At 38.3% G+C, this 22,208-nt stretch overlaps 1 long non-coding RNA gene across 2 annotated transcripts in view; it reads right to left on the bottom strand.

Moving 5' to 3' along the window:
* Positions 1 to 22,208, bottom strand: part of LOC111767863 (uncharacterized) — a 784,370-nt gene that overhangs the window by 695,017 nt on the left and 67,145 nt on the right. The window contains exons 2-3 of one of the 2 annotated variants that reach the window (XR_011425154.1): positions 10,624 to 10,723; positions 9,778 to 9,844 (exon numbers count right to left, since the gene is read on the bottom strand). This is a non-coding gene — a long non-coding RNA (uncharacterized lncRNA). The remainder of the gene's footprint in view (positions 1 to 9,777; positions 9,845 to 10,623; positions 10,724 to 22,208) is intronic. The other variant, XR_011425153.1, reaches the window with a different exon arrangement.

The following is a 22,208-nucleotide window of genomic DNA, read 5'->3' on the forward strand; positions in this document are numbered from 1 at the left end:
TAAAGTTCAGCTTAAAGGTAAACAGGGCAGCTTATTAGCATCCACAAGAACTGCAAGTTAATTTTAACCTACTAAATATCCTGAAAATACCCATAAGAAGATAGTTCATCATGCCAAAGAAACTTATCCTTTAAACTAATGTCATCCTTTAAACTAAACACAACTGGTTTCTTGAGCATGCTGCTAATTTACTCTTTTTGCAGACTTTTATGACACCACTATCTTCAGTGATAGAGTCTATCAGGTACACAGTGAGCTGTGAAGACAGACAACCTAGATTCAAATTCTTCCTCCCCATGAATTAGTTCTGTGATTTGGGGCAAGGTATATAACCTCTTTATGCCTCAATTTCCTTAACTGTAAGAGACAGAAAACAATAATGCTGATAATGCTTCATAAGAATGTGATGCAGATTAAATGAAATAACAAACATGAAACATTTAGCACAGTATTGATATAAAGTAACATGACACAAATTTTAGCTATTAATATTGTTAATAATGCTGATGATTATAATTGCCAACAATTATTATATATTATTAGAACATATTTGTGCATTAGGAATCTTCAGATTCACTTTAATATTGAATGACCTAATACATAAGCATCAGCTGTTCTGGAAGGGAGCAAGATGTTTCAGTGCAGAGAAATGTAAACAGGAAGATTTTTCATCATCAGTTTACTTCAAATAGGCATAAGTTAGTAACAATCATTTCCTATGTGTCTTTCATTACTCTTTCAGTCGTCAAGTACAATTGTCCAGTGTGACAGAATTCTCAGAAACTTCCATGCATTAAAGTACGATTTTGAGATGCTGTATGTAAACAAGAAAGGTATAAAATATACAAAATAAAGTTTAGGAGAGCCAGGAGTTGGGAACACATTAACAACTGTATATGACAAGTCACACAAGGCTTTTGAGCACAACGTTTGCATTCTAAGTTACAAGTGACAACCGCCAGCAATGCAGGAAACAGAAGTTATCCATTTTTCATGATTCACAGACTTCAAGTTATGTAAAAGCATGGTATATCCTCCTAGGTGCAACACTCCCACATGCAGTCACACACATCGAGTGGAATAATAATCAATATGTTTGATTAGTATTCTTCTCCTTCTTTAAAAAATAAAAAGGAGTCAAAATTATTTCCTAAATTTCCAGGTCTAGAAAAAGCACTCATTTGCTAAACAATATGTGCCCTAGAAAAAATAATGTTGCAGGTTTACCATTGAAATATCCACAGGAAGGAGTGACATCAGCACCATGGCGAAGTGAGCTGTTCCCTTTGTCTCTCCCCTCAAGTTAAAGTAAACAGACATTTATTAACAAACAGAGGATTCCATACAGAACAACAGGATGCCTGAGAGATCCACACATACATCTGAAGGTGGGTGGACTGAAACCCCAGGAAGCAGTGGAACTAGGTGAGTGCACCCCTTCCCCTCCCCAGTGGCAGAGCTATAGGTCTAAGAGCCTCACATAGTAGCCCAGCGTGAATGTTAAGTGGAAGCGGAGGGAGCCCAGCCTGCACATGTACACTTTTGGAGTGGTAGCCTGGCCTGAAAGACCGCCCACTGTGACACAGCGGTGCCACCCATAGGAATGCTCCCACCTAGTAGCAGTGGCTCAGCCCCCACATAGACACCCTTTCCACCTAGTGCTGTACCTCAGCCAAACTGCCCACAAGCCCAAGTGCAGCACTGGCCTACATGAAAGAAACTGCCCCTCCCACCTAGTGCAGCAGCTCAGCCAGTTCCCTGCCAAGCACAGCTGCCCTACCCACATAAGAGCAGCCCATCCACAGAGCACAGAGGCCCCATCTGTGGCACACGACCTGACCTGCCCACTGAGTGCCAAGGCCCCACCCATGAGTGCAACCCACCAAGTGAGTGCAGCCAGGCCATGCAAATTCAGTGCAGCCGTACTGGCAAAACTAGACCAAACAGGGAGGGTGGGGTCAGAAAACACAGCTCCTATCCCACCCCCAGCAGTCGCAGATGGAATCTGCAACTTGATACTACCACAAATGCTCCAGCAAAGGATCAGTTCATTAAACGCCATGAAAACCTACAGTAACACTTCAGAGCAGAAGTAAAATGACAAGTCTCCAGAAACCAATCTTGAAGTCATGGAAGTTTACAATCTAAATGACAGAGAATTCAAACTAGTTGTCATAAAGAGGATCAACAAAGTTACAAGAAAACTCAGGAAGATAGTTAAATGAGCTCAGGAATAAAATCCATGAGCAGAAGAAACACTTCACCAAAGAGATTGAAGCTTTAAAAAACAAACAAAAATTCTAGATATGAAGAACACAATTAATGAGACAAAAAATAATCTAGAAACCATAAAAATTACACCTGATATTAGGGAGAACAGAATTAGTGAATTAGAGGATAGAAATATAGAAATGCTTCAGGTGGAGGAAGAGAGAAAACTAAGATTTTTTAAAAAATGAAGAAATTCTTTGAGAAATATCCAACTCAATTAGGAAAAGCAATCTAAGGATTACAGGTATTCCAGAAGAGAAAGGATGGAGTAAGGAGTAGAGAGCTTTTTCAGAAAACTAATAGCTGAGAACTTCCCAAACCTGGGCAAAGAACTGGACTTACAAGTACATGAAGCCAATAGAACGCCTAACTACATCAACGCAAAAACACCTTCTCCAAGGCATATAATAGTAAAACTAGCAAAAGTCAATGACAAAGAAAAAATATTAAGGGCAGCAAGACAGAAGAAAATAATCTACAAAGGAACTCCTCTGATGCTTTCAGTGGATTCCTCAGCAGAAACCTTACAACCTAGGAGAGAATGCAATGATGTACTCAAAATTCTGAAAGACAAAAACTTTCAGCCAAGAATACTCTATCCAGAAAAACTATCCTTCAGATATGATAGAGAAATAAAAGCTTTCCCAGATAAACAAATGCTGAAGGAGTTCATTGCCACTAGACCTCCCTTACAAGAAATGATGAAACAAAAACACAAAAGTTTACAAAGCTTTGAGCAACGAGACAAACAGACAGAAAAAAATCAGAAAATTGCAGCTCTATATCAGAATAAGTTAGCAAACACTTAATTATAACATATAAGATAAAGGGAAATAAAGCATCAAAAAAGCTATAAACACTTCAATTTAGCCACAAACACTACACAAAACAGAATAATTTGTGAAAACAATAATTCAGAAGGAGAAGAGGAAAGGAATGGAACCTGCTTAGGCTAATGGAGATAAGAGGATATCAGAAAATGAACTATCTCATCTACAAGATCTTTCATACAAACCTCACAGTAACCAATAAACAAAAAATCAGAGCAGAGCCACAATTCACTAAAAAAGAGAAAACTCAAAAAACCACCAAACTGAAAAGGCACTCAGAAATACAAAGCAAGAGAAACAATGTAAATATAGAACTGGAAAACAAGAGAAAAAAATGGCAGTATCAAGCCCTCATATATTAATAATCACCATAAATGTAAATGGATTGAATTCTCCAATCAAAAGGCACAGGTTGGCTGGACAGATTAAAAAAAAAGACCCAAGAATCAGCTCTAAAGACAAACATGGGCTCAGAGTGAAGAGATGGAAGACGATACTCCAAGCGAATGGCAAGCAAAAGAAAGTAGGTGTTGCCATACTTAGACAAACAGACTTCAAGATAAAAAAGGACAATGAGAGAAAAAGAGAGGCATTATATAATGATAAAAGGGACATTTCACCAGGAGGATATAACACTTATGAATATATATGAATTTAACAAAGGAGTAACAAAGTATATAAAGTAAGTACTAACAGAACTAAAAGGAGAAACTGACAGCAACACAACAATAGTAGGGAACTTCAACACTCCACTTGCATCAATGGATAGATCAGCCAGATAGAAAGTCAACAAGGAAACCACAACCTTAAGTGAAATAACAGACCAGATAGACTTAATAGGTATATATAGAACATTTCATCCAAAAACAGCAAAATACACATTCTTCTCAAGTGCATATGGAACATTCTCAAAGATAGACCATATGGTGGGAAACAGGGCAAGCCTCAATAAATTTAAGAAGATTTAAATCATATCAAGCACCTTCTAAGACCACAATGCTATGAAACTAGAAATCAACTACAATAAAAAAAACTGGGAAATCACGAATACGTGGACTAAACAACACGCTACTGAACAACCAATGGATCAATGAAGAAGTCAAAGGAGAAATCAAAAAGTACCTGTAAACAAATGAAAATGAAAACAAAACATACCAACTCTAATGGGATACAGCAAAAGTGGTACTAAGAGGAAAATTTATAGCCATTCAGGCCTACCTCAACAAACAAACAAAAATCTCAAGTAAGAAATCTTAATCTACACCTAACAGAACTAGGAAAAGAACAAAGCCCAAAGTCAGAAGAAGGAGAAAAATAAAAATTAGCACAGAAATAAATGAAATAGAGAAGTAAAAAACAGTAGAAAGGATCAATGAAACTAAGAACTGGTTCTCCAAGAAGATAAACAAAATTGACAAAACCTTAGCCTGACTCACTAAGAAAAGAGAGAAAAGGCTCAAATAGATAAAATTAGAAATGAAAGAGGAGAAATTACAATGGATACCACAGAAATACAAAGGTCTATAAGAGAATATGGTGAAAAACTATGTCAACAAATTGGAAAACCTAGAAGAAATGGATATATTCTTAGATTCATACAACCTTCCAAAACTGAATCAAGAAAAAATAGATAATCTGAATAGACCAGTCACAAGTAAAGAAATTAAAACAGTAATCAAAAACCCCCTAAAAAACAAAAGTCCTGGACCAGATGGTTTCTCTGGAGAATTCTACCAAACATTCAAAGAAGATTTAATATATATCCTTCCCAAACTATTCCAAAAAGTTGAAGAAGACGAAATGCTTCCTAACTCATTCTATGAGGCCAATATTACCCCCATACCAAAATCAGCAAGAACAACACAAAGAAGGAAAATTACAGGCCAATGTCACTGATGAACATAGATGCAAAAATCCTCAACAAAATATTGGCAAACCAAATACATTAAAAGGATCATACACCATGATCAAGTGGGATTTATACTGTGGACACAGGGATGGTTCAACATCTGCAAATCGATCAATGTGATAGACCACATTAACAAAATGAGAATCACATGATCATCTCAATAGATGCAGAGAAAGCATTTGACAAGATCCAACAGCCATTTATGATAAAAACTCTCAATAAAATGGGTATAGAAGGAAAGTAACTCAACATAAGAAAGGCCATATATGACAAATTCACAGCCAAAATCATATTTAATGGTGAAAAACTGAAAGCCATCTCTCTGAGAACAGGAACAAGACAAGGGTGCCCACTCTCACCACTCTTATTCAACATAGTACTGGAGATTTTGGCCAGAGCAATTAGGCAAGAAAAAGAAATCAAATGTATCCAAACTGGAAAGGAAGAAGTAAAACTCAGCTGTTCATGGACACCATGATTCTCCATATAGAAAACCCTAAAGAATCCATCAGAATTCTATAAGAAATAATCAACAACTACAGCAAAGTTGCAGAGTACAAAATCAACCTACAAAAATCAGTGGCATTTCTATACAATAATAGTGAACTAGCAGAAAGAGAAGTCAAGAATACAAACCCATTTACAATCACAACAAAAAGAATAAAATATCTAGGAATAAATTTAACCAAGAGATGAAAGAGCTGAAAACTATAAGATATCATGGAAATAAATCAAAGAAGACATAAAGAAACGAAAAAACATTCCTTGCTCACAGATTGGAAAAACAAACATAGTTAAAATGTCCACATTACCTACAGCAATCTGCAGATTCAATGCAATCCCAATCAGAATCCTAATGAATTTCTAGAACAGTGAATTCTAAAATTTATATGGAACAACAAAAGACCCCAAATAGCCAAAGCAATCCCGAGTAAAAAGAACAAAGCCAGAGGCATCCCAATCCCTGACTTCAAAATATACTACAAAGCTACAGCAATCAAAACAGCATGGTACTGGCACATAAACAGACACACAGATCAACAGAACAGAATTGAAAGCCCAGAAATAAAACCACACATCTATGGACAACTAATCTTCAACAGAGGAGCCAAAAACATACAATGGAGAAAGGAAAGTCTCTTCAATAAATGCTGTTGGGAAAACTGTAAAGCTACTTCCAAAAGAACAAAAGTAGACCATTATCTTATACCATCCACAAAAACTAACTCAAAATAGATTAAAGTCTTGAATGTAAGACCTGAAACTATAAAACTCCTAGAAGAAAATATAGGCAGGATACTCCGACATCAGTCTTAGCAGAATCTTTTCAGATATCACGTCTACTCAGGCAAGGGAAACAAAAGAAAAAATAAACACATGAGACTACACCAGACTAAAAAGCTTCTGCAAAACAAAGGAAACCATGAACAAAATGAAAAGACAACCCACCAACTTGGAGAAAATATTTGCAAATCGTCTATCTGACAAGGGGTTAGTTTCCAAAATATATAAAGAAATCAAACAACTCAACAACAAAAAAACAAACAACCTGATAAAAAAATGGGCAGAGGATCCAAAGAGATATTTTCCCAAAAAGATATACAGATGGCCAACAGGCACATGAAAAGATGTTCAACATCACTAATTATTATGGAAATGCAAATCAAAACTACAATGAGATATCACCTTACACCTGTCAGAATGGCTGCAATTAACAAGACAAAAAATAACAAATGTTGAAGAGGACATGGAGAAAAGGGAACCCTCATACACTGCTGGTGGGAATGTAAACTGGGCAGCCACCATGGAAAATAGTATGAAGATTTCTCAAAAGTTAAAAATAGAAATACCATACAATCCAGCTATCCCAGCACTGGGTATTTTTCCAAAGAACATGAAATCAACAATACATCGAGATTTATGCACCCTTATGTTCATTTCAGCATTATTCACAATAGACAAGATGTGGAAGCAACCCACGTGCCCATCGACTGATGAATGGACAAAGGAGATGTGGTATATATATATATATATATATATATATATATACACACACACACACACAATGGAATACTACTCAGCCATAAAAACAGACAAAATTGTCCCATTTGCAACAACCTGGATGGACCTGAGGATATTACATTAGGCAAAATAAGCCAGACAGAGAAAGACAAACACCATGTGATTTCACTCATTTGTGGAAGATAAACAAATACATGGATAAGGAGAACAGATTAGTGGTTGACCAGAGAGGGAAGCGAGTAGAGGGGAAGACGAAAGGAGTAAAGGGGCACATATTTATGGTGACGGATAAAAACTAAACTATTGGTGGGAGCACAATGCAGTCTATATTGAAACCGATATATAACAATGTACAGCTGAAATTACACAATATTACAAACTAATATGACCTCAATAAAACAATTTTTTAAAAAAGAAAGAAATAGCACAGGAAAGTTTATAGGAGGCATATTTTAGCAATTCTGAACTTCTCTCAGTTCCTGAAAAATTATTTTCTCTTTTAATTTGGAACTTTTCCAATTGCTACTCCCTCTACCTACAACACTTATCCATCCCCACCCAACTCCTGTTTTTACTGGGTTAACTTCTCTTCATCCCTTACTTCTCAGCTTAAATATCACTTTTACCAGCAAAACTTGCCAGACTCCCCAGAGATGCCCTTGCTAAGTACTCACATGCCTTGTACTTCACCTATGATGCTCATTTTCACACTATATCTTACTTACCCACTTACTTACCTATATCCCTCACTAGACAGTAAGTGCAATGAAGGCAGGACTCATGTCCATAGTTTATCATTGCATCTTAGGCACTTAACACAGTGCCTGACACTTTGTTGGTTCCTGTTTAATATGTGTTGAAAATTTTTTAAATGCTCTCAAATTTTAGCAACACTTCCAAGTTGCAGCTAAGCAAATATAGCTATTCTGAGCTTTGTAAATAATTTCATTGTTTTCTTTTTCAAATAAATATATAATATGCCAAGTTGTGTGCTATGGTCTCCATTATGGTTTTATATTTTTCAATGCCCACAGCCAAGAATCCATTTAGTAAATACTTAAAAATAAGCAATCAGACTTAGCTTCATTTTTCCCTTTGCCAAGGAAGTAAGCTCTAAAGACTTCCAAGAGCATCTCAATGATTTCTGCATTCTCAGATACCAAGGGAGCCACTTACTCCAGGTTTTAGTCAGAAAATGCAAGATGTAAAGGAAAGATGAATGGACCAAGAGGCAGACAAAAGTGCTGGCTCTGGTCCATCTCAGTCAAAACCTGGCTTCTGGTCTCAGCAACCTATGTAAACAGAAAACCGCTTAACTTCTCCAATTGCCTAATGTGCAGAGTGATAAGATTGAGTCAGGCAATTTCTAAGAGGAAAATTTTTCTGTTTTGTATGCCATTAAAACAGAAAGAATATGATCAATTCCAGAAAAAGTTCTTCAAGGACCTAGTTGCTGGAATCTGGATAAAAATAGAGAAACTAGGGCCATAAAAATGTACTAAGGAGGAAGAAATTCTGACCAGTGGGATCTCAGGCATAACAGAATGTGGAGGTTCACCTTGGTCCTCGCCAGAGCAATACACAGACTGAGGGGCGGGAGACCCCAATGGTGAGATCTGCCTACAAAGGGATGCTCACAAGCCTGGGTGGTTATTCTCATCCCCTAGTCATTTGATGCTAAGTTCTCTTCCATTCACGTGGGTCAAGTGTTAAAAGACTGTGTTTGCTCTGTTAAATTTAATCAAGGTTTAACAGATAAAAATTTGGACTCAAGAAAACCCCACTAATTAATGTTAGTTAACTGTACTGTTATTTAATGGGAATGCAATAAGTGCCTCAGGGCTCTAGAGTTCTCCTCCACCAATTACTTCTTCCAGGGCACAAAGCTGATTTCTGTGTGAAACCAGTAGATCTTAGCTTTTTTTTCACTTATTTTTCTTTATTTAAAAGGCAGTAATAGTCTCAAAATCTTTCTCTTCATCACATATTTGATCCCCTTGCAAAACTTTTGGTGTTTGAACTTGAACATGGAGCTTCTGATTTTCCTTCCTTTTCTTCAGAAGAGAGGGACTAAATAGTTGTAAAAGCCTTGTCCCAACATGGCACTGCCACTTTCCTAGGGTGACCCTATTTCTCTAACCAGTGTTTGCTAGTTTCCTCCTTCGATAAAATGAAAGAATAAAAAGGTTGTGTTTACCACTCAGAGCATTGGTGGAATTCAGAGCTAGTTAGTGAACACAACAGAGTAATGATGAGAAAGTTTTGTAGGTTTATAGACACATATTTGTATTCCCAGTTTTACTGAACCACTAGCGAATAAGTTAGTTAACTGTACTACTGTTTAATGGGAGGCAATAACTGCTGCAGGCCTACAGAGTTCTTAACCAATTACTTCTTTCAGTGCACAAAGCTGAAATCTGCGTGAAACCAGTAGATCTCAGCCTACAATGTATTATGCCAAGATTCTTTCCTCACTTTAGTTTGATTTTTTTGTGGGTTATTATAAAGCAAAACAAAAAAGAACATAAAGTGCAGTCTTTCTTGATGATTGCTTTGGACTGGCTTTTCCAGCAACCGTTACCACTAATCTTTTCCTGTTCAGTGATATTCCATGATAAATGTAAGGATTCTCATATGTAGATGGGAGTAGTGAAGTGAGTTAGGAGACAAAAATGGAGCATATGGGCCTCTCTTCAGAGAGCCATTACCTATCCTGGAGTACCCTTAGAGCCCAAAGCAACTTACTTGTTTGGAGGTAGTTCTGGAAGGACTGTCACTGTAGGAAGTTAGGAGATGTGATTTGGGAGGACACCTGAAAAATATCCCCTCATCAAAAATCTGATCTGCAAGCCCACCACAGGGACTAAAATCCTCCCATGATAGAGTTAAATCTTTGAGTTAAAAAACTTAATTTCTAGTGAAATTTCATAATTTGGTAACATTTAAATAGAAGTGGAAGATACATATATTTAGCCATTAATATAACAACATAAATGAGTATATCAGGTAAGATTCATTCACTTAGCAAAACTGTATTGATTAGGATATCGAATAATTAAGTTTGGAACAAGAGGAAGCTGAAAGGAGAAAACAAAACCAGCTCCAGAATAGGGCCTACTGAGAAGAGGAAATCAAGGTTTGACTATCTGAGAAGGGGAATATAGGAGCTAAAGTAGATAAAGATTATTAAAGAGGGGAAATGTCTACTTCCTAACTGAGGTAATGTTTGAAGAAATAGTCCTGGCCTTAAAGTAGCATTCAATGTATCTACTCATTCAACAATTTATTAAGTACCTAATATGTGCCAGGCATAGTGTTAGGCACTTGGAATACCAGAACTCATGAGAAACTCTTAATAGGGAGACAGTGGACAACTGCAGGAACAGAAGCACATGCAAAATATGGAGGTAGCCCAGAGGAGATTATCACCAAATCCATATGGAGCTTGAGTGAGGTGGGTGGGAAAGCCTTTTCTGAATGAAGTGACATCTGATCTGGGTAATTAAAAACAAAACAAACCCCATGTACAATGAAGAGCCCTCCAGGACTTGCTTTCAAAGAAGACTGGGTTAGAATTGATCTGCTACTGACCTCTACACGTGCTTCAGAAGCTTTCTGTCTACAGAGGTGAGAGGGAATGTGTAAGCAAGGAAGACACTGGAATCTCCAAAGGATCGGAGATCTCTGAAGCCTTTAAAAGAAAGAGAAAGAGAGAAATAAATTAAAAACAAAATCCAATGAAGTTTTACGATTCCAAAGTTACTAAATTAGAGTCCTGATATTACCACCAACGATAACATTCTTCTGTTTGGTGGGAAGGAATTTTCATGAGCTTTTTTTGTATAAAGATGGAGCAAAGTTATATCCTGGAATGCCCAATTTAATAAGAATGAGGAGATATATAGATATATATATATAGTAAAATGGTGACTATGAAGAAAGTTCTTCTTTAGAGTATTTGCTAGTATTCCCTAAAAAAAATGTACCTTTGCATCCAGGGCCTCCATCATTTACCTGTTTTTCTTTTTTCAAGACACTCTCCTCTAAACCAGTTGATGACTGTAGGTCCTAATTTATAAATAAGATAAAGAAAAATTTTAATAGTAGGGTAGCCTGAATTTAGGCATAAATGCTTTTTATTAATTATTATATTATGATTTGGCTAGTGATGTGATTTGAGAGGATTGGTTATTTTTGTACATGAATCTCTTAGCCCTTGAGCACCAGGCCACTCTCCAAAAGAGCCCTAATTATGCCTAGTTAGGATCACAAAATGATACCTGCTCTGATCCTCTCTCCAGGACAGCAAGAGATAACAAAATACGGGCTCACTTCTATTCTGTGGCTGTTGTTTCTGCTACAACCTGCTGATGGAACTGCTTCCTTTGCAAGAACTGATGAGAACCACCCTTCTCTCCTGCCATAGCTTCATCTCTGTCACCTGCACGTGGAGTGGTGAAAGTTTTGCCCCTCTTCTCCCTTTTTAGGTCTAAGGGTATATGTGGGAGGAAAGAAAAGGAGGGATAATTTTTTTTTACTTTACTAGTTCTCTCTGAAAGACCCAGTCATAAGAAGAGACTGTGCTCTTCATTTTACTTTGAGAACTGAGAAACAATTTTTTTTGCCCAAAACAAATATTTAAGGGAAAAAAAGAAGACTATATGTTAACTGATTTGTTTGTTTGTTTGTTTGTTTCCTTTGTCTTGTCTGCCAACCTCACATGAAGACCCTGGAACATGGTGGGGCAAATGGGAAAAGGGCATATGAAACAGCTAAGTCCATCTGATGCAAAATGGCAGCAGAACAGGCTGAAAAGAGATAACCAATGGGTAGCCCTCTGAAGGCAGTAGTTAATGGATCCGGTACAATCCTGTCTCATACTAGTTATAAGTTAGAACCTGTTCTCACCTATATGTTATAGGTAAGAGTGTTTTTTCCCTACTCTTGACACTTTCTTCTGTGATGTAGGAGGTGAAATAGTGTGACATTTCTGGCCTTTTGCTGTCTCTACTCACAGAGACACAGATAGAGTGACTTCCCTGAAATAGGTAGGTTTACAAAGAATAAACCAGAATGCTTAGCACTTCTCCGACTTGTCCTCCACTGGAAGAGCTCCTTCATGACAAAAGTTCAACTTGGTCAGGCTTCCATGGGGGATGCCAGGCCTGATAACACTCAATCTGTTAGTAGTGGGAAATTCTGCTCAATTCTGTGGGTCTGTTAACAGGCCCATGACCTCCACCTTAACCTTTATTTTTGCCTCCATCTGAGACTCCTTTATCTTATTTCTCAGTTTATTTATAACCTGGGTGGGGAATAAGGTGCTATTTCTTGGCCCCCCTCAAAGACCCAAGTCTCCAGTGAAGTCTGTTAAATACAACAGTCTTGAGTAAACTGTGCCCTAGGAAGTAAATGTGTCTATTTGGGAAGAGAAGTGGTCCAGAGAAAACTGTAGAAGTATAGACAAAGGATATTAGATGACCTGAGGTGATCTCTTAGAGAACCAATGCAACCGTGCAATAGAAGAAATGCCTGGTAACAGGGAAAATAATAAACTCTCCACAGGAATTGTCTGAAGTACTTGGGGAAGAAACAGAAGTTCTGCAACATGGATTCAGATATTGTATGAAAGGTGACCTTATAAAATTGTAGAATTTGGGAATGACCTGGACCAAATGTGTGCCTCTCTTTCCTCAGGCATCAGTCTCCGGGAAAAATGAGTGTATACCAGTTATTCGTCTATTGCCTCTTAGTTCCAAACACCCCCACTTCCTTCTCTACTTTAAGATCCTAAAGCCAGGACTCTAAAAACTATGTCTCTTTTGCCAGCTGGCCAATAGGGGGCGCTAAGGGGGCTGGAACTCTAGAAGACGAAGTGACAGTTTTTCTTCCGCTTTTTTTCTGCTTAGACGTGGCAGGGAGGAGACTGGGATAATCTTGGGGCACAGCAACTGCCACAGAGTTCTCTGCAGCATTCACTACCTCTAGGCCAGTCTCAGGGTCCTGTGAGGAGGCACCAGGGTACTTCACTCCAGGGGCAAACCGTGTATTCTTGGGGCAGCTATGCCCTCGCCGCTAAGGTCTAATCTCAGTCTTAAGGAGGTCTTCCTCTAAATTCCTAAATTCCTTCCTGGTCCACTTACCCCACAGTCACAGAGAGGGTAGCTGTCTTCTGCAATTGCTACCTCTGTTGCACCTTCAAGTTTTCTTTTACCCTTTACCACCTTTTGCCTAAGTAATAATTATTTATATTAAAGTGCCCTGTTCAAAATATCAATTTGATTTCTGTCTTCTGACTGGACCTTGACTGATAAAAAGTCACATTTATAGTAACAGTTTCAATTTTCTAGCAACTCTTCTCAATCTATTAATTCAGATTCCATTCATTAATGCAGGAGATGGAGAAGCTGCATTCCCTCTGCCAAAACAAGACCAGGAGCAGATTGTGGTGCTGACCACAAACTGTTAATATCAAATATCAGAGTAAAGTTGAAGAAGAGCACTAAAAGAACTGTAGTGCCAAAATATAACATAAACAAAATTCCCAATGAATATAAAGTTCACGTAAAAAGCAGATTTGTATTGTTAAATTTAATTGACCAAGAACCAGAAGAACTATGAACTGAAACCCAGAAATATTAAGGAAGAATGTGAAAGACAACGCCTGAAGTAAAAAGAAAAGAAAAATTGAGATGGATGACAGAAGAAACACCAAAAATTGCTAAGGACAGATGAAAAGCAAAAGTAAAAAGTGACAAAAGTAAGGTTAGAATTCTGAACACAGTTTTTCCACAACTATCATGTAGAGATAAAGAGAACCACTATAATAGCCAATCAAAGAGATAAAAGAAAACAATGAAAAAGAAGGAACAAGAAGTTTCTTTCAGAAGATTTAAGAAATCAAAGGGAAATTTTAACTTAGATTAGGAATGCTGGACGACCAAGAGAGAAGCACACTATCTGATCTGATAGAGAAAATAAAGGGAAGGGGGAAACAGCATTCTGAAGATCTATACAGAAGAGACAAAAGGATGACATTGCTTTGAAGAAGATTCCTATGAGGAAGACCCACAATTCTAGAAAGTGAAACGAAAGCTGCCCTGAAAATACTGGGAAGAAATAAGTTATCAGGAGTAGATGGGGTATTGAAAGAATTATTTGAAGCCACAGAGACTGAATTTGTCAAAATCCTAACAAGAATATGCCAATAAATATGAAAAACAAAACAATGGCCTACAGACTAGAAATGTTCAATATACATCCCAATTCTTAAGAAAGGAGATGCCAAGGAGTGCAGTAACTATAGGACCATTGCTCTGATTTCCCATGCTAAGTAAAGAGATGCTCAAGATGCTGCAACACAGGGTTTTACCTTATGTCGACGAAAATAATCCATAACCAATCTGTAAATGAAAATTTGGGTGAGTTTATTCTGAGCTGAAATCTGAGGACCATGGCCCGGGGCCTTTCTTCCCAAAGGAAGAAAGGGCACCGAAGAAGTGGGGTGTACAGAGTGGTTATATACCCCCAAACAGGGTGTTTCACATATGATTGAAATGTCCCTCCCACAACAGTCACAAGATTGCCCTGTCGGCACAGCACTTGATGGACACAGCAGGTAGTGGGTCTGCTATCTTGGTGGGCATAGCAGGAGGCAAGTCTATTGTCTGGAGCTGGGCGGTCACAGGTGAGTGCAGCAATCAGTTCCTAGCCTAAGGAAAGATGCTTAATCCTTAAGGAGACTCCAAGATTGGGAGGGGCAGGGAAATTGCACCTTTACCTCAAGGGCCTTTGTTCTTGCCATAGGGAAAATCTAAAGCAGATATACAATGCATGCTCAACGGCCACAGGCCCTTTTGGAAAGACAAGGTCAAGCCAAACTAGGTTTATACCAAATGGCTTCCTCATATTCTCCAATATATCCTATTGCTTGCCATTTTTATTTGTCACTTATATGGAGCAAGAAAAGCCTGATGTCCAGGGTGGATTTCAAAACGGGAGAGGCTCACAAGATCTAATTGTGATTATTCATTGGCTACTGGAGTGCTCCAAAGAATTTCAGAAGAAAGTTAGCCTGTTTTATAGACTACAGCAAAGCCTTTGACTGCGTGGATCATGAAAAGCTCCGGGCTGCTCCCAAAGAAATGGGCGGACCTCAGCACTTGATTGTCTTGATGCGTAACCTGCGATGTGGACAAGAAGCCACTGTCAGGACAGAATATGCAGAGACAGACTGGTTTCCTCCAGCCAAAGGTGTCAGACAAGCATGCATTTTATCTCTCTATCTCTTTAATCTGTACGTAGAACATATCACACAAAAAACTGAGCTAGACTCAGAAGAAGGAGGAGTCAAAACTGGTGAAAGAAATATCAACAATCTAAGATATGCAGATGACACCATCCTACTAGCAGAAAGCAGCAATGACTTGAAATAGTTTCTGACAAAAGTGAAAGATGAAAGTGCCAAAGCAGGACCGCATTTGAACATCAAGAAGACAAAAATCAGGACCACAGAACTACACAGCTTTAACATGGACTATGAAGACATTGAAATTGTTAAAGATTTTGTTTTCCTTGGTTCAGTCATCAACTTAAATGGATACTGCAGCCAAGAAATCAAGAGAAGATGGAGACTTGGAAGGCAGCAATGAAGGAATTAGGAAAGATCATCAAGTGTAAGGAAGTGTCATTAGAGACAAAGGTTGAGATTATCCACACTCTCGTATTCCCAATTACTATGCACGTGTGTGCAGCCTGGACAGTGAAGGAGGCTGATGGGAAAAAAAATGGATTCATTTGAAATATGGTGTTGGAAGAGAGCTCTATGGATACCCTGGGCTGCCAGAAACATGAACAAGTGGGTCCTAGAGCAAATTAAGCCTCAGCTATCGCTGGAGGCAAAAATGATATAACTGAGGCTGTCCTCCTTTGGGCACATTAAAAGAAGGCAGGATTCTTTGGAAAAGACAGTAATGCTGGGAAAAGTGGAAGGCAGCAGGAAGAGAGGAAGACAAAATACGAGATGGACTGACTCCATAAAGGAAGCCACAGGCAAGAGTTTAAAGAAGTAGAACTGTTGAGGACAGCACATCGTGGACATCACTTATTCATAGCGTTGCCAGGAGTCAAAGCCAACTTGACAGCACATAACAACAAATTAATTCAGAATGTCCATTTCCTGCCAATTCCAACACCAACACCACCACAACTAGATATTTCTGAGATCCCACAAAGTGCCTTATGTGGACTTACGAAAAGGTATGTTCCTAGAATCGTCTCTTTGGCATCAACAGATGCAGAGAGTATACTACCCCAGGAACAACACTTCCCAGGAGGCTATCACTGGACCTTCTTATAATCCAAGGTTTAGGGAGTTCTATGGCAAAGCCCAGTAGGAGTTCTGTTTTGTTCCACTCAGGGAGAAGATTCACAAAGCAATGATGCTGGGGTCCTAATGTTTTACATAGATTTCAGGGAAACTGTGCTTTACAACTATTTTTATCTCTCTCTCCTACTTAGTCTCCATAGCTTTCAGACATGCGCCCAACAGGTTTCAGATATGTGCCCAAGAGAGAGCTGAACAAGTGATGGGCAACATGTCGAACTCAAGGTTGGCTCTTCACTTCTGTGGCCAAGGTTCACTTATTACAATACACTCATCTTTCTTTTTCCCTCAGGATAAGTTCTTCCAAAAGTGCTCTGAATGAACAGAAAAAGTGCCCAATTCACCAGTTTTCCAAACAAATTAAATTATGTTTGCATCTCACTTAGAATCCCTCCATACTTGTAAAAATGTACAGAGATGTAGAATAGCATGGCTTAAAGTTCGGTATAATTTGAATATAAAATGATAGAGGATGGAGAGGGGAGGCAGTAGCAGGAGTCAATTAACCCTTATGTATGAATGTTAACTCACACTTACCTTGAGGACAATGAGAAGCAATTTATAGTTTTTATAAGTAGAATTGGATTCAGAGGATAGACTGGGATGGGGCAAAAGGGGAGATTAATCTAAAAGAAAAGAACCCCTTATCTCCCACCTGTCTTTCCAATGGACAGAGACTACCAATATAAACTGGGCCAATATTTATAAAATACATTAAATTCCCCTTAGAAAAAATGTCCTCTAACACAAAACAAGATAGAAAAAGCAATCCTTCCTACTTAATCTGATTTTTTAAATATAACATTGAACATAATCTCTATTCTTACAAAGAACAATGAGTCTGATTTTCAATAGATGCAATTCATGAGTTGCTTATCAATTTTTAAGAAAAATGACTACACTTTCCAAAGATGATAGATGAAAATTTAATAGATGGAAACATCAAAATAGCAAGCCATTGTTAAATATAAAAGGTTGAATTATTTTCTTGGATGAAATTGAAACAATCTTTCTATATACATTAGTTCAGTATATTTCCTAAGATGCATTTAAATGACTGATATCTCTTTTCTAATAGTCACACTACTTTAATTCTTAAGTATAGATCACTGTCCCTATTTAATGAAAAAACTTGTTCACCTATTAGGTTATGAGTATTTACATCTTATGTATGTTTATATTAAAACATTTGTATAACTAAAGAAGTAAAAACATACTTAAGTTAGTTAACTTAAGTGAATATTTTTCTAAAATACAATGTAAAAGAACAAAAACAAGATCTTTATATACTCAGGTAAACAGTAGCATTAATATACTCCACCTAGGACAAAAGAAAATTCACAGTCTCTTATTATAATGATATACTTTTGAGCCTGTATTTAAGAAAAAGATGAGTCTTAGGTGATTATTGATAAGGCTAAAACATAATTTGTATCCTTGTGGAATTAAAAAGTTTCAAAAGATTTGTTACTGTCTCTTCTTAACTTCTGCGACTGTGGTCCTGGAACTGCCGTAGTGATCCTTGCCTGTTTTCTAATTCACAACCAAGGGTTGATAAAGTCTATTCTTTAACTCTCTCCCCACTACAGATAGAAAAAAATAAACCGCAATATCAGACAAAATTCAAAAGGAAGAGGAAAACCGTATCTGAATTGTCTGTTTCATGAATATAAATTTCTAATTTTGCTCTGTCTTCAAAATTTTTTCTTCTGTTTCTTCCTCTTGGCCCCCATTGCCACCTCCTTTACCTAATTTCTGGTCATTTGTTTTTGCTACAATAAAATGTGCGTTGATGATAACATTACAAGACGTTTGTGATAAAGTGAGAGGCGTATTCATCTTCTGTGGCTGCTGTAACAAATTACCACAAATCAGGTGGCGTAAAACAACAGAAGTTTATTCTCTCCCAGTTCTGAGAACTGGAAGTCCAAAATCAAAGTGTCAGTATGGCCAGTCTCCTTCTGAAGGCTTTAGGGGAGATTAGGTTCTTTGCCTTTTCCAACTTTTGGTGGCTACTGGCCTTCCTTGGCTTATGTACCCATCACCCCTCCTCCGTGGTCTGCTCCATGGTCACATTGCCTCCTCCTCTTTCCTCTGTCTTCTCCGTGTTTCTCTTGTCATTGGATTTAGGGCCTATCTGGAAAATTGAGGATGGCCTCATTTCAAGATCATCAACTTAACTACAGTTGCAAAAACCCATTTTCCAAATAAGGTAGCATTCACAGATATTAGGGATTAGAACATGGACATATCTTTTTGGAGGCCATCATTCAACCCACTACTAATGGCATGATAAGTAAGTGAAAAATAGTTGATAGTAACTATGTACTTGTATGTGACAAATATTAGTAGAAAAAGTCATCATTACCTATATAGTCAATGGAAATTTAATGGAATTTAATGGAAATTTAATCTACAAAAGTAGATGTGAAAGTGAGTAGATATTTAGAATGAGGAAGGGAGTCATAACAAATTTCAAAGTTTTAAAAAGCTGAAAAATACCATGAACATAACAAAATCCAAGAAAATAACATATCATTTTTATCATTAATTACTATTTCTATAATGCTTCTATAATAGTTTTTTCCTTACATTTTTTAGTTCATTCTCTCTGCTTCTTTATGCAATGATTTGAATATCATTTTAAATAAAAAGATAATTCAGTCTTTCCTCTGGAATGGTTGATAGATATTTGTTTTGTGTTACTGACAGCTTAGAAGGATTTTTCCAGCTTCAGCACACAGGGGGTTTTGTATGTTTTTTTATGTTGTTTTACATTTACTATATTGTTTTATGTTCACTATAAACCACAGTTTTATGGAGTTTTATGGTCACTGTGGGCAAGCTCTTGGAGAATCTGAGCACTCTGATCTCACAGGGTATGCCTTACTCCATAGACTTGGCTGTGTCCTCCTTGGACTTACCCAATGGAGTTGGCCAGGTCTTCTCTGCCCCTTGTGACCTGGTCCTGATTGGGGGAGGGAACAAGTGACCAAAAATCAAGACCTTTAGAGTTCCAGTCCAGGCAGGGAGAGAATAACATTTGTTCAGATCTTCTCCTTCAGAGTCAAAGTTAAGGTCTGGGTGAACAATAAGATCCATCAGGGTCAGGTTTTCACCAGGAACGTGAGTAGACATGGACATGTTGGTGACCAAGAATCATTCACAGTCCCAGGAACACCACCTAGAGCATAATCCACATTTCCTCTCTACATCCAGGGAGAAGAATATGCTGAGATTGAAAGGAACCTGTGCTGGTGGGGCCTCTATGCTTAAGCGTCATGAGTTTCATCTTAAATTCATTTCTGGAGGCAGGTATTACATAAATCTTTTTTATATTTTTAATAATTACTTTAAAAGTTTAAAATGATGATTTAAAATAGTTTGAGATATAAGATGACAAACTCCAATAAGATATAAATATTACTTCCAAGTTACAGCTTTGTAAAACTCGAATCACACATGTGATTGAGTCTAAGGGGATATGATTAGAGTTTGCATTAACCTATGAAACATACTAGACAAATAATTAAGATCATTTTCCTTAATAATAAGTGATCATGAATAATGTTCATACCTCAATGTATATGTGCATATATGCTTTAAATATGGCATCAGTTTTATTTAACACTTAATATCAATCAGAATGCCTGAGTACCAACTAGAGAAATGCCCATTTTCATATAATATTTTGCTTATTTCAAAAAAAAATACATAACCTATGTACCATAAATCTGATCACAAGGTAGGAAACAAAAAGTACTGAGGATGTCAGCAACATGGCAGAGTGAGCTGTTCCCTTTGTCTCTCCCACTTCTAACTACAACTAAATGGACACTCATTCATCAGTGGAGGATGCCCACAGAGCACACCAGGAATCTGAGAGACCCGCACAGCTATACATATGAAGGTAGATGGACTGTCCCCCGGAGAGGTGGTAGATAGATGAGCACTCTCCAGCCTCCCAGCAGCCCTGTGCATGCATGCAAATGCTCTCCTGGCTGGAGCACTCAGCACAGCTGCAGCCTCAAGGGTGGGAGCAAGCCTTGGTGCAACTGCGGGAACAGGTGACAGCAGCCCTAAGCCCCCATGTGATCACTTCTCCACCTGATGGGAGAGCCCACAGTGCCACACAGTCCACAGGGAGCAGCTCAGGCTCAGACCCAGCGAGGAGGCCCCGCCCACCAAGCACACTGGCTGGTATGACCTAGGAGTAGACAGTGGCAGATCTACACACCAAGGCAAGTGAGCTTCAAACTGTCACAAACACCCATAGAACCACTGCAGTCCTGAAAAAGGTAGCACGTCTTGGCAGGACTGTGGGAGCAGACAGCAGCAGCCCTGAGCCCCCATGCGACTGCTCTCTGGACCAGTGGGAGAGCCCACATTCCCACCATGGTCCCAGGGAGTGGCTCTGGCTCAGACCCAGTGGGGACACCTCACTCAACAAGCACAACAGCTGGTGCAACCTAGTAGGAGACAGCAGTGGATCTGCACACCCAGGAAAATGAGCTTCCAGCTGCCAAAAATGCCCATAGTACCACTGCAGCCCCAAAGGGGCTGTGTATCTTGGCGGGACTGTGGGAGTAGGCGGTGGCAGTCCTGAGCCCCCAAGTGATTGCTTTCCAATTCAGTGGGAGAGCCCAGAGGACCACTGCTGTCTCAAGGAGTGGCCCAGGCTTGGACAGGCACAGCTGACAGGGATCATGGCAGGCTCAGAATATACAGTTCTGCTCCCCATCTCAGTGGCAGCAGGTGGAACCCGTGACCAGATACTATCACTATGCGATGACACAAATCCACTCCATCAAGTACTATTAAGAAATATATTAATACTTCAGACCAGAAGGAAAAAGACAAACACCCAGAAATCAATCCTGAAGGCACAGAATTCTGCAATCTAAATGACAGAAAATTCAAAATAGCTATCATAAAAAAAAACTCAATGAGTTACAGGAGAACTCAGAAAGACAATTCAATGAAATCAGGATCAAAATTAATATGGAGGGAATTCTTCACAACAGAGATTGAAACAATAAAGAAAAACCAGTCAGAAAAGTTGGAGATGAAAAATACAATGAATGAGATAAAGAAAAATCTGGAGTCCTTAAATAACAGAGCTGATTTATGGAGGATAGAATTAGCAACCTAGAGGACAGGAATATAGAAATGCTTCAGATGGAGGAGGAGGAAGAACTAAGATTAAAAAGAAATGAAGAAATTTTCAGAGAAATAGCCAAATCAATTAAGAAATGCAGCATAAGGACTATAGGTATTCTAGGAGGAGAAGGGAGGGAGAAAGGAGCAGAGAGCTTCTTCAAAGAAATAACAGCTGAGAATTTCCCAAATTTGGAGAAGGAGCTGGAACTACATGTAAATGAAGCCAATAAAACTCCTAACTACATCAATGTAAAAAGACCTTCTCCAAGTCATGTATTAGTAAAACTGCAAAAGGCAATAAAAAACAAAAAATATTAAGGGTGGCAAGACAGAAGAAAATAACCTACAAAGGAGCACCTATCAGATTTTCAGCAGATTTCTCAGCAGAAACTTTACAGGCTAGGAGAGAGTAGAATGACATTTTCAAAAATCTGAAAGGCAAAAACTTTCAGCCAAGAACACTATATCCAACAAAAATATCCTTCCAATATGATGGGGAAACAAAAACTTTCCCAGATAAACAAAAGTTAAGGGAGGTCATCAGCAGAAGATCCACCCTATAAGACATGATCAAGGAGGCTCTGATACCTGGGAAAAAAAAAAAAACTAAGGTGTTACAAAGCCTTGAGCA

The sequence above is a fragment of the Equus caballus genome, chromosome 14, assembly GCF_041296265.1.
Source record: "Equus caballus isolate H_3958 breed thoroughbred chromosome 14, TB-T2T, whole genome shotgun sequence".
In the NCBI taxonomy this organism is placed as follows: Eukaryota; Metazoa; Chordata; class Mammalia; order Perissodactyla; family Equidae; genus Equus; species Equus caballus.